This window comes from Solanum pennellii, chromosome 11 (assembly GCF_001406875.1).
Source record: "Solanum pennellii chromosome 11, SPENNV200".
In the NCBI taxonomy this organism is placed as follows: Eukaryota; Viridiplantae; Streptophyta; class Magnoliopsida; order Solanales; family Solanaceae; genus Solanum; species Solanum pennellii.
The window spans coordinates 21,216,852-21,226,243 of NC_028647.1; the positions used below are offsets into that span (position 1 = coordinate 21,216,852).

Genomic DNA, 9,392 nt, shown 5'->3' on the forward strand with positions numbered 1-9,392 from the left:
GGGGTGGGGGTGGGGGTGGATTAATTCAATTTTTGTTTTCATAAATTTCTTTGTGATTATTTAAATAGAACTTTTTAAAAAATTAAACCAATTGCCATGTGTCATCGCTTCTTTGGTCCAATTGTTATGTTTGAGCGTTTGAAATGCACATATATTTCTCTTTTATTTGACTATCATTTTGTGTTAAATTGGTATAAATTTGGTAAGGTTCAAGTGTTCAATAGGTATGAGGCTAAATTGAGGTGTCTAAGTGAAATATACGGACAACTTTAAGGGGCCGCATATGACTTAAGCCATTATTTTATGTATCAATCAAGATATACTATCATGCAGCTAGCTAAAAAAATTTCATATATAATTTTCTTAATAATACTTTTGGTTATCGAATATATGTTCTACTAAATAAAACTCAACTTTAAATTTGTGTTACATGCAGGGCTAGTGGATGAGGTGCGACAGATTTTCATTCCAGATGCAGATTACACCAAAGGAATACGACGGTCCATCGGTGACACTGAAATGGACAGATAATTAAAGGTAGAAACAAATATAGACGGAGATGATGAATCAAAGCAGATGATTCTTCAAGCTTAATTTCAAGTATCAAGCGTAATACTCGTATGTTAATTTGTACCAAACTTGACAAGATTCAACGATTAATAAAAGCGAAAATGTGGTCAGTACATAATATTATTGCTACTGACGTTTTCAAAGAAGATAGAGAAGAAGATCTTGACGAAGCATGGACGAATACTGTTTTGCAACCATGCCTACATATGTTACTCTTGTCTGTAAAAAATTCTTATCTATAGATGAAATATTATTTTAAGTTCCGATCCAATCACAAGCCCCAAGTACAAGTACAAGTCTTCTATAATTAATATAAATTAATACAAATACATACGTACACAATTACATGAGATCACTCATAATGTCAAGCTAATAGAGTGATAAAATAATAAATCACCATAAATGTTCGGGAATATTCCACCCTAAAAGGATTTTAAAGAATAGAATTCTTAACTCAATACTGAAAAATGTTATGTAGACAAATAAGATAAAATTGTAAATTTGTAATCTATCGGTAATAATTATATTCTACCTAATTTTGTCACGGTGATTGAAGCTTGATTTAATAAAGTCTTTATCTATTATTATATGGTTCACAAGTTAATATAAATATTCATAATTGTAATAGTTATCGATAATTGTTCACTTCCCTCTTACAGAATTATACTTAGCACTTATGATTTGTTATTAAATAGTGTAAGATTTGATGCATAATCACTTGAATATATTCCGTTAGAAATATCATTAAGTTCTTTGTACAATCCCTTTGTAACTATTTGTGATCTCATAACAAAATACATCTAGAATCGTCAATCCTAAAATAATTTAAGCTTAATCGCCAAAATTTAAGGTGACATATCTCTAAATTTTTTAATAAACTATTCTTATTCAAAAAAATATGAATTTATATATATTTAATTGTGTTTACTTTTAATAAGTCTATAAAAAATCACATTTTTACTATAAAAGACAGCTCTATGTAATCTCCGAACAATGTACACGAATAAATTTAGCCTAAAATATATTTAATAATAATAACCAAAATTCTAGTTGACATATATATGAACTTTTAAAAAGTCATTCTTATCCTAAAATATATCAGTAATTACGGAATTGGTATGTCAATTAATAAGTCTACAAAAAAATTTTACTATAAAAGCTGAATGTAATTTTTTTTTGATATCCACTGTCAAGAAAAATTTATATTTTTAGATAGTATATTCCAAGTCAAGCAAAATTTCTACTAACTTTATATTTAAAAGATTTTTTAATGTCTGACTTTATTAATTCACTATTATAAACTAATTTTTTTTAGTAGATAAAATAAATACTTTCATCAACAATGAAGAGTTCAACAAGAAGAAAGTGTCTTCATAATGGGGGCCAAAGGAACGAGAAAATTGCATTTCTCTGTTGACCATGCCACCCATTTTCGAGGAGAAATAATCAACTCGGATAAAATGCAAGTTTACAAGTGACTTGAAATTGTTACAAACAAGATCACACACACTAAGAAACAAGGTGTACAACACTATTTGGTAGGTATATATGTTTATTCTCAAGAATACTTATATCAAATGACTACCTAGATAATTTTATAGTAGTAATTATAGATTCTAGTGAAAAATATACTTTACTATTAGAAAATTATTTCTTTAAATCCTGAGAATGTTAATTTGATCACATTTTCTTAGGTGAAATTGGTCATGATTTAGATTTCACAGCTGAAGATTTTTGTTTGGAAGTTGTTGTCTATATGGAAAAAATAATGAAGACTCAACGTGTTCCAATTATTGATGGAGGGTCAAATTCGTATCTAGAAAAACTTGTGGAAGACCCTGTGGTCATGTTCAAATATAAGAACGATAGTTGCTTTATTTGGATTGATGTTGAGCAATAAGTATTGAACCGCAGAGTTGACATGAGGGATGATCAAATGCAAGCACGTAATTTTTTTAATTATTTTATGTATCAATCAAGATATACTATCATGCAGCTAGCTAAAAACTTTTCTTTTATAATTTTCTTAATAATACTTTTGGTTATCAAATATGTGTTCTACTAAATAAAACTCTTCTTTAAATTTTTGTTGCATGCAGGGCTAATGGATGAGGTGAGGCAGATTTTCATTCCAGATATAGATTACACCAAAGGAATCCGACTGTAACGACCCTCTTAGTCGTTTTATGAATTTTACTCATTTTTCTAAGTTTAATCCTTTTAGTAATTTTTATAAATAATTTATGGCTGGTGGAAATGAATATTATAATTTTTTTTAAATAAATTAAGATTTACTTAAGTTTTATTAAATAAATAAAGGAAATTAAATTTGCTAAGTCCAAAAGGATTTGTAAGAAAAAGAAAAGAAAAGGAAATAATAAAAAATAATAACAAAAAAATAATAAAAAGGGCGACACCCAATTGAAAAATTAAAAAAGGGGTAAAGGCTGCTGCTAATAGCAGCAGTCACGCAGAATTTTGTTTTAAAAAAATTAATCAAAAGAGAAATAAAAGGTCATATATTGCTGGCTGTTGTGGACAACAATAGTTCGCAGAGGAGAAAAAAAATAGAAAAAAACAAGAAGAAAGGGTTTAGGCGAGAATGACGACAGCTACTTCAGGGTATGCCAATTATGATTGACGTGAATGTTAGAATGTGGGGAGCAAATTGAGTTAGTGTAGTGAATATTATTTTATTTGTATATATCTATATATTGAGAGTGCTATAGATTGAAATATTATGATGTTTATGTTGTTGGGTTAGAAGGAAAGTGAATTGCTAATTTCAATTTGAAATGTCAGTAAGTCGTTGGGGTCTTTTGGATCTAAGGGAGAACAATTCCTTGAGTGGTCAATCATTAGCCAATAATTAGAAATTTATGAGTAGTTAATCAATAATAATGATAGATGACTTTGATGTAAATATGAGTCAAAAATTTCGGTAATGTTATTGTATTCATTGGTTGCAAATTTTAGAATTTTACTGTTCAATTATGATACAAGTTTGATAGATTGGTAATGAAATTAATATTAGGTGTAAGGTATTATGAGAATATCATTATTAGATTTAGGATATTGAAAAAAAATTGGGACTTAACTCTAAGATTGAAACTTAAGAACTTGATTTTAGACTTTGTGGCTTTTTGGGTCGAGGCTAGACACATAATTATATGAATGTTGTTATTTTCGAAACCTTATCGTGATCATTTGTATGAATAGATTGCTTGAGTTGAAAGTTCAACGAAAATTAAAGGCTCATGTCATGGAGTGAATTCTCGATTATTTGAGGCAAGTGGATTTCTAAACTATTGTTAAGTGTATGGAATGCGTGTATTTCCTTGTGATATATGTTTGTGAATAACAGGATTTGGTGATGGGTTAACTTGTCCACCTTGATTAATTCTAATGATGAATATAAAGGGTAATAAAAGGCATTGTGAATAATTGGTTTTGTGTGATGTGTTGATAATGGAGAATGGTTTGAAAGACTTTTTGAATCATTGTTGATATTGTTGTGAATTGTGCAATGTTATGAAAATGGTAATCTCCTCATTATTTATGTGAACTTGTCATCTGCATTATTCTGAGGCATTGGTTGTGACAAGTGTTATGTGCATTGAGAAAGAATGGGTACTTAAGAGGATGTACCATTTCGAGGGACGTATCGCGCGCCGCGATGGATACTATATTTCGAGGGACGTATCGCGCGTCGCGATGGTTACTATTATCGAGGGTCGTGTCGTGCGCCGCGACAGATGCATGGACATATATGTCCCCCATGGGTCCCAGACTGAGAGACAGCGGGTGTGTATCACTAGGTCAGACATGCATCATTATACTTGACATTGCATTCCATTGCATTGCACATACTTATCATTAGTGAACTTGATATCGTGTTTTACTGATTTTCTGATTGCCTTTCTGTGAAACTTGTGATTGATCAATATTGAGCTTGTTATTGCAGATATATAATTTGTTGAAGTGTTGTTGTTGAGGATATGTAATTTGTCTAAGTGTTGTTGTTGAGCTACGTGCTATGTAAACTGTTAGCTGTTCGGTTGGGGGTGGTAGGAGTACCCGTATTACATCCCCTTAGCCTTGTTTAGAGGTATACTTGCTGAGTACCGTGTGGTTTGGTACTCACCCCTTGCTTCTACAAATTTTTGTAGGTTATGAGCCTGGTTTTTGTTGTACTTGTAATTCTCTTCTTTTCCGAGGCTTCTTGGAGATTTGTGAGGTAGCTGTTTCCATCTCAGCAGACTTTCTTCTCCATAATTATGATCTTGTTTTATTCTAGAAACAAGTTCATTTGAGACTTGAGTTTTTTTTTGAATCATTTGTAATAATTTAGAGGCTTGTACACGTGACAACCAAGTTTTGGGGGTACTTTTAAGTAACATATAAATTTTCCGTATTTTATTGTAATTTTTGGCTGACTTGTCTTGGTGGGATTAGACGAGTGCCATCACGCCCATTTTTGGGTCGTGACAAAATGGTATCAGAGCCCCAGGTTCATAGGTCTCACGTGTGTACAAGTCGAGTCAAAGTAGAGTATCGAGGATCTGTACGGAGACGTCTGTACTTATCTTCGAGAAGCTATGATGAGTTTTAGGAAAAACCTTCACTTTTTGAATCTCTATCATGCGTACTTGGTCGTATTTCATTCTTATCGCTTCATTCCATTCCCTCTCATTATGGCGTGACTCGTACGTAGTTCCTCATGTCAGTACTTGGTGTTACGTATGGCTTGGATGTCAGATATGGTTCTAGGGTTAGAGTGATATACTTATGAAAAAAATGTGTGGTTAGATTTAGTGTGTTTAACAATTTGAAGGTATTGTCTAAGGTTAGCTACCCTTGTAAAATGAATAGTACTTGTGTGGTAAATAGCGTTATTAGAGTGATTTAACAATTGAAAATGAAATGATTAAAGGGATGACTGGATAATGAACATGTAATTTTGGAAACTACAATTAGTAAAGTTATCATAACATGAATGGGTTGCTTAGAAAATGTTGGAATAATGATTCACCAATTAAGGTTAAAATTGCTACGATTTTATAGAGTGTGTATATTAAAGAAGGTCATGATACGACTAACACAATGGTACTGATAGATACTTGGTTAGAATTATGGAGTGTGTTACTCTTGTTATCGATCTGACGTATGAAAGAATACATATTGCTTGGGCTAGATATGGTACGAATTTAGTAATATATTAGAGTTATTCGATAGGTAGGAATTAGTGGGCTATTTGGGTATGATCTTCTCGATAGGTATGATATGTTATAGTGGTGGATCTAACAATAGGTAATGATGTATACTAGATTTTTATGAAAATGAATACATCGATTATAAGCGTATATATGTACTGGTTACGGAGTTATCAGTTGTATCACTAGCTCGTATAATGAGATTCGATGTTAAATTCATATTTGAGAGACCAACTAGTTTGTTACTATGGATGCTTGAGTTAAGCATTATTTATAAGGAAACTTTTAGTGGTGGATCTTTGGTACAATATTAATGTGTTTAGGTTAAACAGTGTATCTTGAGGATTTAAATATTAGTGGTGATTTCATTGTAAGCTCCATGGAAGTGGATTGAAATTAGGATGACCAGTTTATAGGTAAAAGAAGTCCCACAGAATTTAACTGAAAATTTCAATAAGAAAGTGTATATAAATTGAGTGAGTCCATTAAATGATCGGCATAACTAGGTTTGGGAAGTCATGTTGATGGCAAGGTTTAATTTGTGGAGATGGAAAGACATAACTAAACATGATGATAATAAGGTTTTATGATAAATTATGCTTGAAATAAAACTATATGATAAGGTTTGTTGGTTAAAAGGACTTTGTATGGTAATGATGACTTTTGAGTATCTAAGGTTATGGTTGGATACTATTTGGTGAGTAGTGTGATTTTTATGAAAAATTGTATGAGATGTTGGGACACCACTCAAATAGAATTGGAAGGAGCTAGAGACATAATGGAAAGAATTAGTGGTATGTAGTTTAACTTTTTAGAGCGAGGAGAGAGCTAGGATATTTACTCTTATCATAAGGGTTAGAGATGTATTTTCAGTGAAAATTTGGGAATTTGAGTTCGGGGACTCGTGACTCCGTCTGTTTTGCTTTAGTTTGGTGATAATGTTTTGTGGCATTCATATATGTTAAAGACTATTAGATAAAATGTACATACATTCATCTACATTTGAATTTTTAGCGAAGGAGATTATAAGGTCGCTAGAGAGGCGGTTTATGATAAGCTATCATACATAAATTCATTAAAATTTCAAGGTGTGAGCTAATGTTGATAGATAATGGAATTGTATTACACGGTTGGGATCGAAAGAATAAAAAAATTCAAGTTTTATTGTAAGTGTAGGTTGTGGCAGTGTGTTTTTTCAAGGTATGAATTGGTAAGGTAAGAAGTGATCGATCACATTGGGTATGAAGCATTGGGAAAGACTTAAAAATAAATTGAGTAGTAAATTGCTTACTTGTGATTGTTATACCTAAGGAATGGTTTTGGTTAAAGTTTTTATTTAGAGGATAAGGTAAAAATGTCATGTGTTGTTGGACAAAGAATAAGACTTGTAAGTGAGTTAGAAAATAATAAATAAAAAAAAAAAAATTTTGATGTATTGAAGAGTTCAAGATTTTTTAAATTTCTGTCATGCGAAGAATTTAAGAGTTTAAGAAAAATGAAGAAATAAGAACTCTCGTATAAGGCCTTGGTTTGTACTTGAACTATTTATTGATTTTTATCTATGTGTATAGATATGAACGTGGGATGTGAACTAGTTAGGTATAGACTTACAAGAAAGTTATCATCGCCTTTTCTAAAGATTGAATTTTTGGTTGGGTGACAAGCAATTAGGTGTGAAAGATTTATGTGTTTATATCGAGGTAGATTGTCCCAATTAGGATAGGTAACTTAAGAATACGTAATAATATGGACCTATAGTTAAACAGGGTTATTAAGGATTTTGAGGGGATTGAGATTACTATTTTTATGAGACAACATAGACTGTCATGATATGTTACATTGACATTTGATGGTGAGTAGAGGTTAGAGCTTATAGTATACAAAATTATTGGAGTGACCACGGATTTCGTTGAGTTTTGGCATGAGGTACATGATGGTATGAATGGTAGTGGGAATGTATGTAAAATTTTGTGTGAAGTTGACATTGGATGTGATTCAATTAGCTTACCTCGATGGAAAAGTATTTTGAAAATAGTGCTATCAGTCTTAGGTGTGACTCATATATGTCATGCAATGCTTAAATGGAAAGAGAGAGAGAGAGAGACAGATTTTGAAATTTGTAGAGGCTACAATGTGTTTTATATGGAGATTTTGATACTAGGGACAGTTTGAGAGTAAGGTGAATGGTTGGTGTAGTTATGATTTTTGTTTGTTTTTAAAGTGTTGGCTTCAATGGAGTACTATGATAAGTATGTATGATTTGATGAATCGAGTATTTGTAATGTTGCAATGGGGATTAGACTGGGTGGCCAAAAATCGAGAGGTGGAGTTAAATAAATGGAATTACTTTTATATGGGTCCTACGGAAGGAGTTTCTTGTGTTATTCAACCTTGAATTTGTATATTTTTATGTAACCACTTTCTTCGTATTGGACACTATTTGGAGTATGATTCCCTACTTATATTACCTATGTTTCCACATTTATGGGTGAATTCTTAGTGGTGGATCGGATGTACCGATCTTCTTATGTCCCTTTATATGATGAGATCCTTGGGCATAATTGATCACTTCAGTTATGATAGGTTTGGTTTTGCTTGGAAGTTGAAGTATATAAGTAGTTCTACATGCACAACCTTGCTTATGAAACCTATATAAGAGGTATGAAAAGTTACAATTGTCTAAGAGTGTTGTTAGAGGTTCTGTTAGCTTGGGTGTATCGCTAGCTATGTGGTTACTTGATCTTGATCTTGTTGTTCTTTGGGTTAGATAAGTTTGATTCTCCCTTGATTAGTGCTTGATGTCTAAGATCATATTTTTATTGTTAAGCTCATGAAAAGATTATATTGTCAAAAGGGAATCTTGAAGATCTATGATAGTTTGTGCAATATGAGTATGTGGTGGTTGGTTAAGGTTCACCTCTGATTGTAGCCGGTACCAATTCAGAATGTTATCTTGGTTATGTGAGGAAAGATTCGTCATGATGGTTGTGTTATGATCCAATGGGTTTCATTTTAGTTTTAGTTCATATTTTAGATTCTGACTCGATAATAACTCTTGATTTCTAGATTTTTCAAAGTTCGATTTGAATGTTCAGTTGTTAGTAGTTGATCTTGATGAACAGGTCTTAAGGAGGGGCTCACAAGAAATGAACATTGACTAGTTGGTCATAACTTAGACTTTTTGTAACTCGGTCATTCTTCCTTCTTCTTCTTTATGTTCGAGGACGAACATGATTTTTAGTGGTGGATAATGTAACGACCCTCTTAGTCGTTTTATGAATTTTACTCATTTTTCTAAGTTTAATCCTTTCAGTAATTTTTATAAATAATTTATGACTGGTGGAAATGAATATTATAATTTTTTAAAAAAATAAATTAAGAGTTACTTAAGTTTTATTAAATAAATAAAGGAAATTAAATTTGCTAAGTCCAGAAAAGAAAAGGAAATAATAAAAAATAATAACAAAAAAAAGTGCTAAACCCAATTGAAAAGTAAAATAAAGGGTTAAAGGCTGCTGCTAATAGCAGCAGTCACGCAGAATTTTGTTTTTAAAAAAAAATTAATCAAAAGAGAAATAAAAGGTCATATATTGCTGGCTGCTGCGAACA

General features: G+C 31.6%; 1 long non-coding RNA gene across 1 annotated transcript; it reads left to right on the plus strand.

Annotated features, from left to right (window-relative positions):
* The first annotated feature begins 1,964 nt into the window (after positions 1–1,964).
* Positions 1,965–2,815, plus strand: LOC114074790. Its single transcript, XR_003575067.1, has 3 exons — positions 1,965–2,108; positions 2,265–2,516; positions 2,670–2,815. It is a non-coding gene; the product is annotated as an uncharacterized LOC114074790 (long non-coding RNA).
* The last annotated feature ends 6,577 nt before the right edge of the window (positions 2,816–9,392 follow it).